Source organism: Gavia stellata, chromosome 9 (genome assembly GCF_030936135.1).
Source record: "Gavia stellata isolate bGavSte3 chromosome 9, bGavSte3.hap2, whole genome shotgun sequence".
Classification (NCBI taxonomy): domain Eukaryota; kingdom Metazoa; phylum Chordata; class Aves; order Gaviiformes; family Gaviidae; genus Gavia; species Gavia stellata.
In genome coordinates, this window is record NC_082602.1 from 4,556,242 (window position 1) to 4,571,391 (window position 15,150).

Consider the following 15,150-nt stretch of genomic DNA (forward strand, 5'->3'; position numbering starts at 1 on the left):
GAAAACAAATCTCATTTTCTCCTTGTTTTTCTGCCAACAGTGAGATTGCAGGTAAATGGATGACAAACCCTGGAGTCAGCCACTCCACTTCGAAGCGTACACGTGGTCGTTACACCTCTAGTTCTCACTCTCAATCACATAAAGGGGAAGTTTTAAATCTGTTTCCAAAAATTCTTTTTAACTCCATTTTGACAGCTGCCCTGGTAGCCTAGTTGTGATCCTGGTTACAACACAACAGATCAAGATTCACTCCTCTGAAATAAAACAAAGAGCATGTCTGCCACAGATGGTGTTTCTGTCAGTGAAGGCACAGCTACTTAACTCCCAGCGTTCACTCACCTCAATGAAACAAGGAAACAAAAGGAGGGAGATAATTTGAAAAATATTATGATGACTTCAGGTGATACTGTTAAATTTTATCACAATCTGCATTTTAAATAGCCTTCCAAAAAAAAAAAAAAAAAGTCACTTGACACCACTGCAAGCCCACAGTAGCAATCAACGTTCATCCAAGGAGGGCACAGAAATCTGCGTTTCATTCTTATCCTGCTTACTACAAATCAAGTGCATATACAAAGAGGGTCACCTGTCCCGTACAAAGCCAGACATTCACAGAAACCAGCTCATCCATAACAGCCAAATTCAAGGCTGGGTTTCCACGATAACCTAACTTGAACACTGGTTTCACTTACGATATCAAGGAAATAAAATCACCACAGGGTCTGCAGGGATCTATAAAACCCTGGCGTGTCCTTGTCTATCAGCCAGATAATATATTATGTGGGCACGATAACAAGTTGGGAAATATTAAACCAGTAAACCTATCAGACACAGACACCTCAAAATTGATGCTGCTCATCATCCCACTCCGAGTTCCCTGCGAACAGTCAGCCTGGAATCATAAGTGATGGTAAAAGAGCTCATAAACTGCCACTTGCAAGTACGGATTAAAGGCAATGCCCACTTCAAACACACACAAGTGGAAAAAATTCCTATTAATTGCATTGATGCAGGAGTAACCAATTGTGTAGGACAGGGAACAACTGCCAGGAAGCAGCTCCACTGATTAGGACCATCAGGTTACAGCGGAGGGGGGGAAAGCTGTCATGAAGAGGCAAACCTTGCACCAAGGTGTATAAGCAGGAGGATAGCCAGCGCTGAGCTGAGGAGCTATGTCCAACTGCAGATACTGTGCTTCAGGCATGCAGAGCAACAAGAATCCAGGAGGGTGATAAGAACGATCAGACGTCTGACACAAACTAAAAGGGAAGACGAAAAGAAGCGGGGAGACATGACAATGGTCTTTAGAGATGTAAAAGGCTGCTTACAAGGTGGAGGGAGTAAGTGTTCCCTATAAAAGTGACAGGAGAAAAGCGGGACTCTTAGAAAAGCTGTGTAGCAGGGAGGAGAGCGGAGCACTGGACTCGGTCACACGGAGAGGTGGCAGAATCTTCCCACCAGGACAACTTCAAAATGGTTAGAGAATATACGTCAGAAATGGCACAGGCAGCGTTGGATCTGCCTTGGGACAGGAGGCTGGATGAGGCGATCTCTCGAGGTCCCTTCCTCCAGCCCTCTTGCTCAATGGAATCTGTAATTTGTGACAAACCCTTTATAAACTTTCAATTTCATATTATGCTACAGATTAACATTTACAAAGTGTCCTTTTCAGTTTGTGATAACTGACATTCAAATTAATGAAGAAACGTAGGCTGGGAATTAGGTTTCTAGCCATCAGAGGAGCGAAATTCTGGAACAGCCTTCTCTTATGAGTAATATGAGCAACAATAACTCATTTTAAGGTGAAATTTAATAAATGTATGCACTAGGTTACGGTCTGATTCCTGCAATACCGGCAGGACAGTTTCATCACCCGAGAGTTCAGTCCTGTGCTGAAATCCCTACAGAGAGCCATTCTGAAAGAGCACATTACAAACAATCATGTATCAAATTCGTATTACGCTAACCTCTCACATATTTGCTCCCGTAGTACCAAATCCCAACTGCGTGTAAATCAATGAAAGAAAAAGCAAACAACACAAGGTTGCATCTGCAGAAAATACCGTGGTTGCGCTTGATGTCTCTGATATACAAATATGTTTTGATTTTCTAACTAAGCACACCGCTCTGGGGCATGCTGTTGCATTATATACATTCCTGTTTAATTAATCACTTCTGGCTCATTCTTCTGTTGCGTTACTGAACTTTCCACCTCTGTCTCTACCCCTTTATTTTTCCCTCCTCTCTCACAGCAAGCCTCGGTCACTTTTTTCCCCTGCTGCCAAGGCAACCTTTGGAATCCCAAAACATTTTTCCAAATACACAGGTAACAGATCAGGTACGTTTGCAGAATTTTGTGAGAGCCTAAATACAAAAGAGATTTGAAAACTCTGCTAACACTGTCTCTCTCTCTTCTTTGCAACTTACATGGATCAGGGTGTGGTGTGACATATAGTGGGGAGTGACATATACAACAATATGTTCTTGTCTCATCTTGTCTTGTCTCCTATGGGAGGCAATTTTTGGTAGAAAGCCAAGCTATGGCATAGTCACATCTACTAGAATAGAACTCCTGTGGACCTGGACGAAGACATGTGGCACGGTGGGGTTGCCAACTATCTACACTAGGCACCTCAGAGGGTGGACACTAAGGGAACGGTTCACAGGCTCAGGTGACTGTCAGTCCTTGAGATCTCGAAGCTCTCTTGCACAGAAGAGCTACGCCTCGTCTGCAGCGAGGCCCCAGGGGTTCTGCTGTCCTAATTGTTCTCTTTGGATGATAGAGCTAAGCATCAAGGGCTTAGCAGTTGAAAAGCACTTGAGTCTACCCACATTAGTTCCCTCGCTGCCAGCTGATTCATCATTTCTACATTTGTCCTTATAAACTACAGTCTCCATGAAGAAACACAGCCATGTCATTTACGTGAAGTCCATCCTCACAGAGTTAGAAGAGCTGCGTCTATATCTGGCTACCATGACATCATGAGGCTTGGGCAATTTAAAGCAATTAATGTTTCCAATCCCTTAATCGGTCACGCCACACTCCTACTCTGCCATGACTCCAACATCCCTGTGTTGCTATGGGGGATTTAGTAGCTACCAGATCTCCCAGAGCTCTCTACAATATGATGAAAATAAGGCGGAATTTTGCAAGCTGGGCCTTCCTCTGTGAATTAAATCTTCTTCAGAGCCCAAAACAACCAGCAATATTTTCCTTCTGCCTGCTGGAAAAAGAGCTCTACCTTCTTGCCACTCTCAGGAGGGTCCTTCCACTACAGACGCTACCACCCCATTTTCTTCCACCATTGCAGAGGGCAATGACTGCTGCACAAGGACACCGGAACAACAGACCACCCTGGGACATTCCTCTCACCATTGCACAATTTGCGTCCCATGCCACGTCCCGATGGATCAAGGTTTACCAAAGCAACCTTAAAACCACTTTCCAGTCCTTCCTACACAGATGCTCAGAAGAACAAAATCTCGTCATCATCTTTAGGTGGTAAGGACACATATAATTTTTAGAAAAGTAAGAATAACCTGCAGACACAGAAACAGACAGCCACCTCCAAGTGAGCCTGAACTTGAAAAGTTGGCCATGAAGCAATTTCAGAGATTAACATGTCAAGATCTCGCAAGAAAGCATGGATGCACATCAGAAAGTTTAGCGCGGTACAAAATGCCTAAGATAGAGAAAAATCACAAAGAGCAGTAAAAAAAAGAAAGCCTAGTTTGCACAACATAGCACCAAAGCTGTTGCAACACTGGTGGAGAAAAGTGAATTCTGGCTGTTCCTCTTCACATCCCAGATCACACACAAGACGGAGGCAAGCTAAGATAATAGCTACACCAAATACAAAACACACACCAGAAACCAGTTATCACTCTATATTTGAGCAATGATTAGGTAAATTCCGAGTCAGATGAAAACAGCTGGCATTGCAGCTTATCTTCTGGACTTTACAGGTGGCTACAACGTCATCTGGCAGACTAAAATTTAGCACAGCGTGCCAAGCGCCCTCCCTCAGACAATGGGAGGTTCAGAAGCGGACATTACGCTGGGAGCTACAGCAGAAGCTCACACGGGCTAAAATGCTCAAGCACGGCTGGATGCCGACCTCGGTGGCCTGGCTCACAGAACTAACGTCCGAGTCTTTGCAAGACTTTGTACTGGAACCATTTCTACCAAATTTATTCACCAGTGACACCTTGGTCACCACTTCCAGATGGTTCATGTGTGCTTAGCGTCTAGGAGTCTTGACTTCCAAACATTAAGAAACCTTGCAGACAGCAGGCAAAGACTAAAAGCAAGGACTTGCAGGACTATCAACAGCACTTTCCTCATTTCCAGCTTAAGATCTATTTGAACAGTTAGGGTTTGACAAGCAATCCAAGGACATTATATCCAGGGGTCAACTTTGACTGCGCACTCGTATACAAATGCCACTTTGTGAAAATAACTCAGAAGACCTAAAGCAGAAGCATGTTACCTGGATCAGCCGGTAAGGCACAACCAATGCACAAACAGAGTGCTATTCAGTGGGCAAGCAGTATGTCTCCTGGACTCAACCTACTCCAAACGGATAGACGCAGAGCACGTTCCTCCTGAAAGAGGCTTCACGAGCACACTGAAGGCAGAAAGACCCGGGGGGTCCTTGCAGAAGGCAGCTTCCCCTCACAAACCGCAGCGGCTGACACACCCCCCCCCCCGCGGCACAGCAGGGCTAGCAGGCTGGAGGGATGGGCCTCGGTATTGACCCAGACCCAGCCTTCCTTTGACCTTGCTAGCGAGAGCTGCCGAGCTCGCGGGGGCCAACGCGGTCACCGCCAGGCCCCTGGAGCCGCCTGAGGGCCGAGCGGGCCCAGGGCCGGGCCGCCCAGCGCTGCCCGCTGAGGAGCGCGGCCATTAGCGGCCGTGGGCAGCCTCGCGCACGCCACGCCGTTGCCTGGACACGTCCGCCCCGCCCATTCCCCTCAGAGCCCCGGCGCGCGCGCCCATTGGCCGCCCGCAGCGCCGGGAGCGCGGCCCGAGGTCGGCGGGCACCGCCCAGCCCCGCCCGCTGATTGGCCAGCACGCCGGCCCCACCTGCGCGCGGGGCGGTCACAGCGGAGCCCGGGCTGGGAGGGAACGCGCTGATTGGCCGGGAGCCGGTGAGCGACGGGAAAGGGGTGGGAAGGGGTGCGCGGCGAGGCCGCGTGCGCGCTCCGTTGCCGGCCGCGCAGGCGCTCTGAGGCGCGGCGGACGGGGGGAGTGGCCGTTGGCTTTCCCGCGCAAACACCCCCCCACCACCACCCTCCCCTCAGCGGGCTCGCTCCCGCCGTCACCGAGGCTTCGCCCGCTGCCTGCGAGGGGCGGCGGCGGGGGCCGCCGCGCGCGTCCCCGGAACGGGAAGTGTGGCGGCTCTGCCCGGCTGCGGGGCGAAGGGGGAGGGAGGCAGCGAGCGAGAGCCGCAGGCGCGCGGGGCCCGCGCGCAGCCCCCAGGGAGGCCTCGCGCCTACGCCCCCCCCCCCCTCCGGGGCCGGCCCCGCGCGCGCCGCCGCCTCGCGCCCCAACCGTCGCCCGCGGCGGTCCCTCCCCACAGCCGCCCCCCCCCCCCCCGCCCCCTTCCCCTCAGGGCGGCCCCCGCCCCGGCCATGGCCGGTCTCCCCCGGGCGGCTGCGGAGAAAGGCAGCAGCAGCGGCGGGAGGAGGAGGTGGGTCGGGCGGCCGGGAGCGGGGAGAGGGAAGGAGAGGAGCGGGCCTCGCCGCGGCCCCGGAGCCCCCGCGCCGCCGCTCCCCTCACCTGCCGGCGCCCGCCGCCTCCTCCTTCTTCTCTTCCCTTGCTCTTTTTTTCTTTTTCTCCCCCTCTTTTTCTCCTCTCCTTGCCCCCCTCTCCTCCCCCCCTTCCCTTTTCGGCTCCCCCACCCCCGCCCGCCCGCTTGCTCCGCCTCAGCCGCCGGCTCTCTTCCCGTATTGTATGTTTCAATGGCGATGGCGGCGGCTGCTCTTGAGGGGGGTGGAAGGGGTTTCCTCCTGCTCCGCATACCGCCTCTAGGAGGAGTCACTGCAGCCCGGGCCTGCAACAACCCCCCTATCGCTGCCGCCCTCCCAGACATCGCGCCGCTCCTCCTTGCCCGGGCCCCAGGGCTGCCGCTGCCGCCTTCCCACCGGCACCCCCTCCCCGCCTCTTCCACCACTCCCCCCCGCCCCCGACGCACGCTCAGGAGAGAAAGGGCTCCCCTGACCCCAGTCCCCACGAGCCGCTGGGCTTGCTGTAGTCGGGAGCATAAAGGAGGGAAGCCCGGCTCCCGATCCTTTCCCTGGTCACAGGATGAAGGAGTTGGGAGCCGTAGATGTTTCAAGGCAGTCCCAGCTTGGGCTCATGCTGGAGGATCGGTTTTGAGGTCTCCTCCGCCCACCCTGCCCGGTTTTTGTTAGGAAGGGAGCCGCCCATCCCTACAGCCCTTCGGCAAGGTGACCTGCGCGTCTTGGTACGGTGCGTCTAATCCAAATGTTCCAGCATCCCCAAACTGCCTTAAAACGGCCGTAACAAAGAGTACCGGGCAGCTCTTTGTGTCTTGGGGCGTTGAAGGCATTCACAAGCTTTTCGACTCAGCCGCGAGGGCTGCAAACTTAACTTGCTTTCTAAAGGAAAGCTGAGGGTTGGTTGTTGTTTTTTTTTTTTTTTGTCCCCCCCAGTTGCACGGATTCAAGAGCTTGAGCTCTAAGACGCGCAATAAGTGATTGCATTACGAGTCTCGCAGTGTGTCTGTTGGCAGCGCCAAATCCGTGATCGCAGACTGATGTGAACAGAAGAGCGTAGAGCTACACCTCTTAAACTGATCTCGGGGAGATTTTTACATCAAATTGGGTTGATGCCGTCATTCCTGCACATTTTTGCATTGTTGCACTGATTTCACTTGAAAGATATTTGGGGGCCACTGTAATGCACTAGGAGATGCGGTATTAACCCAGACCAACTCGCGTGCAACGTTACTTTAGGAGGGTGGCTGGGAACAACAGAAGAGAGTGATAAAGAGGCATCCATGCTTTCAGCTTTCCCTTTGGCGCTGTAAAAAATCATAAAGATTCACTGGCTTCCCAGAGTTTGCTTTTGGCTCTGCCAAAGTAAACGTTTGTGTCTGTATAGAATTACATTTAGCAGGGGAAAAAAAAACCAATGAAGTATTCCTTCAGGTTATATTAATTGTGGACCACACCATCTCCAGAAGAAAGAGGGCATGAGTTGAGAACCTGGGGGTTTCTCAGCTGCTCTGTGGCCCCAGGGAAAGCATTTCGGTAACAACGGCTGTATTTTGACTGTCATTAAAACAGAAATAAAGATACCTTTCCTCTTCTTAAGAAAACCATTCAATGAGTAAGAGATCTAACGCGTTTCTGTGCATTAATGCTTTGGAGTCTATTCTCTTCCCCACTTCTTTTTGAAAACAGGGTCAAAATGCTTTGAAACCATAGGAGAAAAACGCACGTGTGTGAGTTTGAATTATTTTATGTATAAGGGGAAGTCTCACTTGGATCTTGCAAAGGATCCTTAGCAAAGAAAAGTTATCTGCAGCATTATAAGTGTATTGAACAATATTGGGAGGGTAAGAGGCATACAAAGAAGATTTTCAAGTACTAAGCGTAAAAACGAAAGGCAATTTAAAACCCACGTGAAAAAGGAGGAAGAGCATTTACATTTTTTTCTATTTCAAGATCCAAATAATTGCATCCAATAATCCTAGCAATGATGCCTGTGGTACATAGCTTTGTAATTAAAAATAATTCAAGATAGGTCAAAATAAGAATCACAAATTTTTGAAAACATTCCCAGTTTGTTACAGATAAACGTCAAATAGTTGCTGTGTGATAACAACACAAACGTGTAGGAGGCCTTTAAAGAAAATAAAATTCTGTCTGAGACAAACTTTCAACATTAGGACAATTCATTCTGCTTACGAAAACATTTTTCTGTTTATAAACAACATTCTCTCTACATTCAGGCATATTTTCAGCTTTAATTTTGTGTTGGTCACATCTGCCACGTAGGTATGTGCCATTCAGATGGATCAGGTGAAGTAAGCTGAGGTGAGGGTGGGGCTCCTCTTCCTATGCCTTTCATAGCGTAACGTGGTCATCAAGCGTCACAGCCTTAGAAGCAGCTTACCACATTCAGCGAGCGCGGGGCTGCGGCCTCCTAATACAGCTTTTGTGTTCCCTGAAATACGAACCTAATTCCTTCAACAACTTCTTTATCACCCACAACAGCTTGCTACCAGTTTTCACATGGTCAGTAAGAACAGTGCATCCCAGGAGCAGTCGTGTCCCTGAGCAAGTCGCTGTGCTACTGGCAGTAGAGCAGGTAAGAGAGAAGGGATCCCCTGTTTTGCAGCCGGTTTCTACTATCGCTTACGTTATTTCTGTGGGGATTGCAGACTGGGAAGAGCTTCTGTGTTTGAGGAAGCAGCAGCAACATGGAGAAAACCCAGATGCTTTGCTACCCTTGCAACGGCTGAGGAACGGCCCGCGACTCACAAACCGTAACACCACCTTCCCGCAGTGGGAGACGGAAGGAAGCAGGAGTGCTGGAGAAGTGTGAGAGAGTAGGAGGTCAAAGACCTTCATAACGTACCACTGTTTTTCTTTTTTTTTTTTTTAGGTCAGTCACAGGTGTCTGAATTTTAATACCAATTTTCCTTCCTTTGTGTTTTTTAATTGTCCCACTATAAAGTAAATTTTGCCTCTGTATTTCTTTCTCCAGTGGATACAGTTTATCCTTAACCTAAATGTTAACAGCATTATGTGTATGTTTTATGTTGCTTCGAGTATTTCTGGAAGATCGTGAGTTGCTTTGTGACACCAAAATAAACAATTTTTGAGTAGAACAGATCAGAGCAAGGCAGCATTTGAACAGAGAGTTACCATGTGTGAATTGTTCTGCAGCAACTGCACTTTTGGAACTGCCTGCTTTTTTAGAGCAACTAAGGTACAAGGGGTTTTCTCTCCAGCTCCCAGTTCGGTGTTGAACACGTAAGGCTGCAATGGAGAAGTGGTAAGCAGCAGGTCCCCTAAACCACGTGGTGAGGAACTGGCAGGGTGGATATCTTCACAAATTCTGTAATGCGGAAGATGACTGAAACTCCAAGATTTTCGGTCACAGTAGCTCTATGTTCTGGCCATTTAGCTCTAGTTGTTGGGGGAAGAATTGTTACTAACTAGCATTCTTCAAGACAAAGATTTGCAGTGCTGGATTAAGAGAGAGCTTTCCTCTGTCAGCAGGAGCCGAGTCTGCCCTCACTAGGTTGTGCAAAGACCATCTGCCAGTTGACTTCCAAGTGCAAATACAGTCTGTTACTTTGTCAAAATAAACAACACATCTATTGATGGAGCATTTATAGACTGCTGACTGCCTAACTCTCCCGCTATCGGGAAAACAGCCTGTTTATGGCACTCTCACTTCTGGGCAGAAGCTGTTACATCTCAGACATTGTAATGAGTATTTCACAGCTTCAGAACCAAGAGATAGAGCCATACTCTCGCTTAGGCTGGCAGGCATCCAGGGTCGTCCTGGCAGTACAGTAATGTCAAGTACTCCGAAAGCTCGATCTCATGCTTGTATATAACCCAGGAATTTTATGAAATCAGTGTAAGCATTGTCATGTCATTAGGATAACCTACTGCGATCAAAACTGTTGTGTGTATATATTACAGCAGATAACAGATGTAATAACCGAGTTCTGCAAATAATCTGTACTTCTGTAATGACTTTTTTCCCCTCTTTGAGCCATTTTTTAACCCCTCTTCCACCCTTCCATACTGTTTATGGGGTTATTATGCTAGTAGGTTGTGTACAGTGAGCTTTTCTTCCTAAAGAAACGAGAAAACTAAATCCTAACTTTTTGGAGAACTCTTATAGTAGTATTTTTTAAATTAGATCATGCCATGTACTTCAGAATTGCATATTTGCGTGTGTGTCAGATTCTGACATGGTGTTTAAGGTGGAATGATGGTTAGGATGTCTTCAAAAGCCACGCATTAGCCAACATGTAAGCAAGGAGGAGAGAGGTCTTCCCTGCCCAAACACCAACTGATTCTAAAAGTTAAATGCTGCTTATTACCTTTTCAAAAAAAAAAAAAAGTGTTTTTGTCCTAGTTATTTAAAAAGGAGTGGTTTAATCCTTGTAACTTATCCTTAAACACATCAATGCAGACTGCAGAGATCATTGTCTTGACTCAGTTCTTTCTTAGTCATGTAAGTAAAAATACTAATTTAATACAAATATTTGAATAGTCATGGTTATTCACTGTAATCATGATTTTTTTTTTGTCAAATGGAGATTGACGAATATATCTTTCGGAATTAGAGAAAAAAGAATAGGGGAACAACAACCAGAAAATAAGATTGTGTTCAGTTGAGGAATATACTGTAGGATTCCTCTCCACAGCTCCGAAACAATAGCCAGAAATGGGTAAGGTTTAGGGAAAAGCGGTGCAATGATCACACATGTGGAGTGGCTTCTCTGAAGGCTTAAACAGGTTAGGACCTCTAGCTAAGACAACTGAGGGGCGATATGAGAAAGGACACGGCTGATTCTCTTGGCTTGTTGCTCTGTGCCTCCCAAGAAATGCAGTTTTGATATTAGTTAGTAAAAAACCTACTTCAGTTTCTGAATTTGAGGAAAGCTGGATTGGTAAAGCCATAAATTTGTGAGTGATGCATTTGGCCACAGATTAACAGGATAACCAAGCACTGCCAGTCTAAGAGGCAGAAAAGCCTCAGTCTCTGTAAAGCACGTGAATTACTTGAAGCAAACTATTTGCAACAAAATGTTTGTTGCTTTTACTATAGCACAGGTTTTTAGTGCAGAAAGTGACACATCCCAGCAGGTGTCTGAGGAGTCCTGATGCAATTATGTTCTGGTTTTGGCATTCGTAGAACTACATTTCTTTGTTGGAGGAGCAAAGACATAGCACTGTGTGGTTGCACCATTTGATCATCAAGTCACTCATCTATCGCTGACTCCAGATGTGTGCTGCAGGATACTTAGCAAACTGGCATCTCACATATAAAACTAGATCGTATTTCCCACTTCTCACAATATTGCAAAGGGATTTTTTGTAGTTACGTCTGATCAGTTTTTCCTGTGCTAGTAAAGACGTTTGTCCCTTTGCAGTTACGCTCTTGGGTATAGTTTGGAGCCGTGACACACATTTCCTTTCTCCTCTGGTGACATTTACAAGCACGTTGTCTTCCCGGATGGGACCATGAAGCTCCAAGTTCTTTTCAGCGAAACTTCACAGGACAGGACAGCACTGCTTGTTTGTCTGCTTTCATAATTGTTCCTGAGTTTGATTTAAAACAGACGATTTACATCATTAAAATAATGGACTATTTTTTCCCGCTAACTACAGAGCCCTCAGGGGGAAGAAGAAAAATAATCTCAAACTGTGACCTATAAATAAATGAAGATGGATTGAAATAAGTACCTTTGGGTCTCATGTTTGTCTGAGGCAGTATGCAGCAAACCTCCAAAACAGTTATTTATTGCACAAGTGCACAATTTAACTACTCTCCCAAGGTATAACAATATACATCCAGAAGCCATCATTTTTATAAAGCATGAGTGACCTTAAAGCCTTAAGGAATGATAGAAATCGTATGTTTCAAACACATTCTCCTTTCCAAGTTGGAGCGTCCAAAAGATGTTCATTTTTCTATATAACTGAATGCATCCGTCACTGTTAAACATCCAGATCCTTGAGGATTTTGCCTCACGATCCAAGGCTCATTATATCTGTACCCAGAGGAGGTCAGGAGCAAGGCACTTACTTTCGCTGTCTGGCAACTGAAGAGCTAAAGGTTTTTCAGCAAATCACTTTCGTTTCAAGCATGTGTTCCCTTCGGGCTAACCCAGAAACAAACCCCAGTGTACAGGGGAGGAGGAGCAACCGGCAGTCTCTAAGCGGAGCGGGGAGGGAGAGATGGATGTTCCTGGCGCTGCCTGGTTCTCCCCTTCGGCTGCAAAAGGAGCCAAGGGAAACTTGCTCCAATGTCAATGTCTAATTTTCCGCTATCTAAAGTTAAACGTGAGGGATGTATCACTGTGGGGTTTAGTGCAATCATCATAGTAGCTGTCGTGGCATTCAAAGCCAAAGGCACCTTCCTTCCCCTTATTGCCCTGCCACGAGCAAGCCAACCGGACAGATTCTGCCATCCCCAGACTGTTTGCCAAAGGCTCAGTAGCTGATTTGTTGTGTCGGTTTCCCCCCCCACACACACATTAGCAGGGATTCTTAGAAACTGAGCAAATGTTTTACTTCAGGTAGGGTCCCTTAGCAAATAGCTGCCAACTCAGATTTGGAGGTAGATGTATGCCTTGTTACTGATTCTCTCAGTTTTGAGGAAGGTAAGACCATAGACAAAGCTGATAATCACACTCATTTCAGCATGGGCATAACCAGAGAGTCAGTCTCTACTTTCCTCTGGTCTTGGCTCTGCTCCCTCCGTTTGCGCTTGCTCTCTCAGTTCCGCAATTTTTCTAGCTCTGTGGTTTATGGCTGATTAATTGTGAGTCTTAAGAAAGAGCTCCAATAAAGCTATTCATGCAGTGGGAAGGGTCAGGCCGTCTTTCTCCCATGCAGATTCCCTGTGTCCAGCAATATGGCTCAGTTGAGGTTGCCGCCTTTCCCTTAGGCCAGGCACTGAGTAGGACTCCGTCCTCTATTCAGCTGTCTATTTTCATAGAGCTGGTGATAACAGTATTTTTGAGACTTATGTCCCTCTGCCAAAAGGGTTGAAATTTGCCACCTAGTTCCATAGTTACTGGGGCTGACTGGCCAACAGCAAATGGAGCTATTTCCTTAGGATGTTAACCTAAAAACCATCCCCAAATGGCAAGACGGCATGTAAGTGAATTTATGGTTTAATTATTTGCACTAGCTGTCATTTACAAAAGACAGAAACGATGTGTAAGTAAACAGGTGTTTTTATAAAAGGGAGAAGAAAGTATGTACATCATACATAACAAATGCAAATTGTACTGGAATACGTATGGCACGCAAATTAAAGTAGAAACCTCACTAAAACGTTGACACAAAGGAGTAAAAATTCAACACGAGGCCCAGGGAATTCATCAGACGCCTCTCAGAGAGCGATGGGACGACACTTTAAATATGATGTCGCGTTTACCGTCACAATAACCACCCAGCCCAAGACATTTTTCATTACCTCCTGCCTGGTTTTTCAGTCTTCCTTTGGTTTTCCAAAAGTCCATTCCCCAAACTAACTTCCTCCTGGAATCTGTCATTGTTATTCTCATAATGATGTCGTGAATAGGCTAAGGCATTTAAAATAGAAAGATACAGCTCTTGCATAGCACTTTTCGTCATAATACAAACCAGCACCTCAGAATAAGATAAGGACTATTTTCTTTATCTGATAAATGGATACTTGGTGACTAAATATTTGAAATTTCCATCTCTTGCAAGCAGGAAGAAATGCTTTAAAGGCACGATAATTAAGCAGCAACTTACTTTTACAAAACTGACCTTTATTTACTACTGAGCAGTGATTCAGGGAGTTCTTTAAGTGCACCCCTAGTTTCAAGGACAGGTGCGGTGTCACTGAAATCACTGGATTAGTTAATGGACACACTGTAACAGAGGCACAGTTTTTGTTCTGACATGAAAATTCGTAAGCTATTTTTCATTCATACGCATGGAAATCATTTAACTGAATCCCTTTCCTCGTACATGTTAAATGTTTAATCCTTCAGCGTCTTTTCAATTTTTATCACACTGAGAAAATATTTGCTTAAAAACTTCATAGTGGAAAAAACATTTATAAAGAAAAACAAAATAATTACAATATTTCCATTCTGTCATGATCAGTAACTCCTTACGGCACAGCTATCTCTGCTTTTCTAAAAATATTGCTAGAAGTGGTTTACATGGAATTCAGAATTTCCAGGATTAAAAGACAAAACAAATCAATGTTATCGCATTACCGAGGAAAAAGTGGAAAAGAAAATGCAAATGCTCACTTTGGCTGAAGAAGCTCCTACTGAGGTTGAAAAGATTATGGGAAAGAACAGCCCTTTGTTCTCTTCATTCTAGCAATTATTTAGTGTGGAATTTTCTTGAAGGCAAAAAAATTCCAAGTAGCTAAACTATGTCAAAAAGGAGTTGAAATAATGTCTTAGAACCATCACAATGACCGTAATAATTACTAGTAACGCAAAAGTATATTACAGCACTTATGTTAATGAACGCCAAATAACATCGGATATTTAATATACAGGCTGAAAAGTTCAATATAAAAAAATGTAAAAAGTGTATTCAGATTTAAAAGTCTGAGTCAATCAGTGTTTGTAAGAGACAGGCAGAAACAATGCCCTGTCAAGACTTACTCATAGCTTATGACTTTACTACAGGTATATTAAATATTGTACATTCTAGGCCACCAAAGGAAAAAAAAAAAGAGTAAAATCTCTCTTGTAAAATTCAAGGAAACCAGATATGTAACAACAAATTGCTTCAGAAATCATTCTCCTGCAGGGATTAGGTCATTAATGTTTGACTGACGTTGGCTGATGAGCAGACCTTTGACAGAAAGCGCCCCAGTATCAAAGAATTTGGTGTCCAAATTACATAAAGCTGAGAAATGGGGGCAGTGCCAATGACGCAAGCATTCCAAGCATGGGGAACGGACATCAGGGAGGTGCTTTTCTGTGGCTCCGAGGACTCTGAATGCTCCAGGGATACCTGCTTAACACCACACCGCTTTCTTGGTAGAGCTGCTTCACCTGGACGGGGAAAACTCTCCCGCCCCACCTCGCAAGCTGGGGCTAGATGAAACTGAACCAGAAGGTGAGCTCCAGCAGCACACCTCGCGTCCGGACCACCGATGGCAGCGGTTAGCGGTTCACCGACCCGTGGGCCAGACTAGGGCAGTCAACAATTAAACCTCCTGAGACAAGGTAGTTCCTTGGCAGGACCTGCTTTGTTCTTCAGACCTACTCTTCTCATGCTGTGCCGACTGCTAACGTAGATGTGGCCTGTAACTTGGGCACCGCGAGTTGTACCGCTGAAGAGCCCGTGGCATCTGCAGGCTTTCCCCATAAATCAGAAACTCCCTCCCCTCCCATTACTGTGCTGTTCAACATCTGGAGT